Here is a 4,529-nt window from a genome sequence, read left to right as displayed (position 1 = left end):
ATATTTTTGTGGAATTCCACCTTTATTTTTTAAATGATTTCGACAGATTATAACCAGGAGGGACAGTAAAATGGAATTGATTAAAATACAAGGTCTCAATTGTGAGATTTATGTTCAATTCCATAAAAAGTATTTAACAAAAATGTATTTTTTATATTTTTACACATTCTTATTTTTTTCATTAAAATATTACATTTTAATTTATTTACATTATATTGAATTCCAAACTATGACTAGTCATATTTGGTGTCAAGCCCTGACCTTAGTTAAATATGTTTTCTGTAATATTTTGGTCAGGTCAGGGTGTGACGTGGGTGGGTATGCGTGCTTTTAGCGTTGTCAAGGGTTTTTTGTAGATCTATGTTTTTTTTGTAAGTCTAGGTTATTGTAGGTCTATGGTGGCCTGAATTGGTTCCCAATCAGAGGCAGCTGTTTATCATTGTCTCTGATTGGGGATCCTATTTAGGTTGCCATTTTCCATTTACCCTTAGATGGGTTCTTGTCTATGTGTAGTTGCCTGTCAGCATTCGTTGTATATAGCTTCACGGTCAGTGGTTATTCTTCATTAAAATAAGTATGTACGGATACCACGCTGCGCCTTGGTCTCATCAATACGATGAACGTGACATTTGGACCTAACTGAATTGCCTGAGAAACTGTTTCTAGTGTAGAGATTTGTCGCAAGTTCTATCTAGGATCCTTGGGACTACCCTAAACCCTAACCCCTACCCTTATCCTAACCTTAACCCTTAGTTAGCCCTAACCTTAAACCTTACCTTAACCCTTACCTTAACCATTTTAAATGTAATCTTCAATAGGGTAGGGACGTCCCAAGCATTCCAGACAGCATGAACCTTTGTGGTAAGGCCGTCTGTCTGTGTGTCTCTCTCTCTCTCTCTCTCTCGCTCTCTCTCTCTCTCAGTGGATGTGAGGTTAGAAAAATACCTCACCACATATCCCTCTTTCCCTCCCTCCCTCACTCAATCTCCCCCTTTCTCTTCTGTTACTTTTTCTTCATTTCACTGTTCAGTTTTTCAACACAAAACACACATACGCTTTATTTGAGAGAGATATTTTTTTTTACTTTTCCAGCTGGAAAACATTCCAGAATGTATAGACACATAGATGACATTTGTGCCATGTAATTTGGAGACCTGCCTATTGAACCGCCTAATGAAATGTTCCTGTTGGTAAATTACCTAATAAAGCAGGTGCTTAGGATGCTTTGAAGAATTCACTTTATTTCAGTCTCCCCACACTGCACACACTCCAGCCCAGCAGTATATAATCGATTATATCTCCAATTTACAATGTTGGATTGAAAAAGAGTGACATATCAGATTGATACATAATGTATATGCAAAACTCATTATTGTTTGGGGGCGGGGTTTAAAGTGAAACATGGCCTTTAAGAGATATTTATATTTCACTGAGGGAGAAGTGCTGATGACTTCCAAGTAACAGTGTCCAGATCCTCATTTCTTGTATGTGACACTGTTACAAATAATTAATTTGTGCAGATTAACAACGAGAGCCATTGGTATCGTCTGCTTTCCATTCACTGTGTGAGCGACTACATTCCACTGTTCTCCACTGTCGACAGAAAAACGTTCAAGAATTAAGGTAGGAACACTCCATGTCAAGACAATTTCTGCATTATTGTGTAACAACATGTTAATACAATCCTGTTGGTTGGGTTATTACAATGTTACTGACTGTAGATTGATACCTAACATTGTGTGTGTGTGTGTGTGTGTGTGTGTGTGTGTGTGTGTGTGTGTGTGTGTGTGTGTGTGTGTGTGTGAGTGTGTGTGTGTGTGTGTGTGTGTGTGTGTGTGTGTGTGTGTGTGTGTGTGTGTGTGTGTGTGTGGGGGGATATGGCCACCTTGCAAAACGTTGGAACAACAATCATTGGAAAGTAATACTGCCCCCTATCCCCAACAAGTTAAGTGATCCTAGCATAAATCCTAATTGGATGTTCCGTTGTGCATGTGCGTTTATGCTTACGCAAGTGCACATGTCAAGGGAAGGAAACCAAGTATTCTGGCAGATTACAACTTGTTCAGAATGAGTCTGACGTAGTCAGGTAATTTTCAGGTCAATGCCTGGAGGTCAGTCAGAATTGGTGTCGAGGGAGTCTGTAGTGGTTTTACTACCAGTCACTGTCTTCCACTATTGTAGTGGCGGTAGGTATGACGAAGTATACTTCATAGCTATGTCTTTGGTGCTTTTGGTGTAAGAGTAATATAGGGCTATTATGCTATTATAGTCAGGTTCTGTTATGTAAAATACACATTAATCATTAGGCCTATGTCATGTTAAAAGACATAGGCTACAATCAGACAGGGCGTCTGACAGCCGTTTTAGCAACCCCTTGTAGAGTTTTCTGTCTTTGGCTGTTCTTGTTACATCGGCAGCAGCTTCTCTTCCTGGGGTCCAGCAAAATTAAGGCAGTTATACAACATTACAATACATTCATAACAGATTTCACAACCCACTAAGTGTCTGATCTCAGGACCCTACTCCACTACCACATATATACAACACAAAATCCAGGTGTACGTGTGTGCATAGTGCTTATGTTATCATGTGTGTGTAGTGTGTCTGTGCCTATGTTTGTGTTCACAGTCCCACTGTTCCATAAGGTGTATTTTGATCTGTTTTTTTTGATCTGATTCTACTGCTGCATCAGTTATCTGATGTGGAATAGAGTTCCATGTAGTCATGGCTCTATGGAGAACTGAGCCCACTCAAAGTGAGCGCCGGGCGTTTTGGACCTGGAAAGAGACATCTATTTTTGCCACTTTTAGCCTCAGTCAGCACTCAGTGATTTGGTTACTTCTAGGCTGCTGTACATATTGATTTGGTTTGCCAATCTATCGTTTTAATTTAATTTAAGTGGTAATTAAATATAATTCATTAAATGTCTCTAATTGAAAAAAGTGATGGAACACTACAACCCTGCACAACATTGTGTTTATGGTTCAAATCAACCCATTTCCCCCTATAACCAGAGCAGGGGGACACTACAGATGGAGGAGTGAACAGGACGATCCAGACACTACAGATGGAGGAGTGAACAGGACGATCCAGACACTACAGATGGAGGAGTGAACAGGACGATCCAGACACTACAGATGGAGGAGTGAACAGGACGATCCAGACACTACAGATGGAGTAGTGAACAGGACGATCCAGACACTACAGATGGAGGAGTGAACAGGACGATCCAGACACTACAGATGGAGGAGTGAACAGGACGATCCAGACACTACAGATGGAGGAGTGAACAGGACGATCCAGACACTACAGATGGAGGAGTGAACAGGACGATCCAGACACTACAGATGGAGTGGTGAACAGGACGATCCAGACACTACAGATGGAGGAGTGAACAGGACGATCCAGACACTACAGATGGAGGAGTGAACAGGACGATCCAGACACTACAGATGGAGGAGTGAACAGGACGATCCAGAAGTTCTATAATATCCTCCAATATTCTTTATGGGCAACTTGTTTTGATATTTTGGGTGTTATACCATTTGGTTTACAGTAACTTAAAGGATTTGGGCATTATTTCTGAAGCATCCTGTCGTAGGCCATACCACTCCCATTGTTTCACTATCAGCGATGCTAATGGTGGCATGTTTGGTGAGTAAATAAAGAAAACTAAGCCATATTTTTTGTCAATATATTCAATACCCCCCAAAAAGGTTGTTGTAGTTAGTTGCAAAAAATGGTTTATTATTATTATGACTGGTAATGTTTGTACTGATTAAATACTTCTTGATATTTTCCAACGAAAACCTGCACCACGCTGTAAACTCTCAATGACCAGGCGTCATTGACCACTGCTGTACACTGACCCATCTGAGTGTTGTTCCTGTGATGAATGTTGTCCTGTGGGGTTCTCTCAAGTGGCGCAGCGGTCTAAGGCACTGCATCTCAGTGCTAGAGGTGTCACTTCTGACATCCTGGTTCGATTCCAGAGTGTATCACAACTGGCCGTGAGTCCCATAGGGCAGCGCACAATTGATCCAGAGACATCCGGGATTGGCTGGAGTAGGCTGTCATTGCAAATAAGAATTTGTTCTTAACTAACTTGCCTAGTTAAATAAAATATTACATTTAAATATATATATATAAAAAACATGTAGCTGTAGGGGGCGGTATGTTCATGTTTTATTGTCTGTCATGTTTCATTACCAGGTGACTGTGGAGCAGGAGGAGAGTGAGACTCCCTGGAGGCCTGGACCAAAGCTCTGGACTGGGAATGTGACCCTGGACCAAAGCTCTGGACTGGGAATGTGACCCTGGACCAAAGCTCTGGACTGGGAATGTGACCCTGGACCAAAGCTCTGGACTGGGAATGTGACCCTGGACCAGAGCTCTGGACTGGGAATGTGACCCTGGACCAAAGCTCTGGACTGGGAATGTGACCCTGGACCAAAGCTCTGGACTGGGAATGTGACCCTGGACCAAAGCTCTGGACTGGGAATGTGACCCTGGACCAAAGCTCTGGACTG

The 4,529-nt window shown here is 41.8% G+C and overlaps 1 long non-coding RNA gene across 1 annotated transcript; it reads left to right on the top strand.

The window, feature by feature from the left end:
- The first annotated feature begins 503 nt into the window (after positions 1–503).
- Positions 504–3,835, top strand: LOC116354045 (uncharacterized). Its single transcript, XR_004203489.1, has 3 exons — positions 504–861; positions 1,521–1,623; positions 3,015–3,835. It is a non-coding gene; the product is annotated as an uncharacterized LOC116354045 (long non-coding RNA).
- The last annotated feature ends 694 nt before the right edge of the window (positions 3,836–4,529 follow it).

The sequence above is a fragment of the Oncorhynchus kisutch genome, linkage group LG16, assembly GCF_002021735.2.
Source record: "Oncorhynchus kisutch isolate 150728-3 linkage group LG16, Okis_V2, whole genome shotgun sequence".
NCBI classification, from domain to species: Eukaryota; Metazoa; Chordata; class Actinopteri; order Salmoniformes; family Salmonidae; genus Oncorhynchus; species Oncorhynchus kisutch.
The sequence above is the reverse complement of the archived record's forward strand: the minus strand, read 5'-3'. Positions and strand labels throughout refer to the sequence as shown.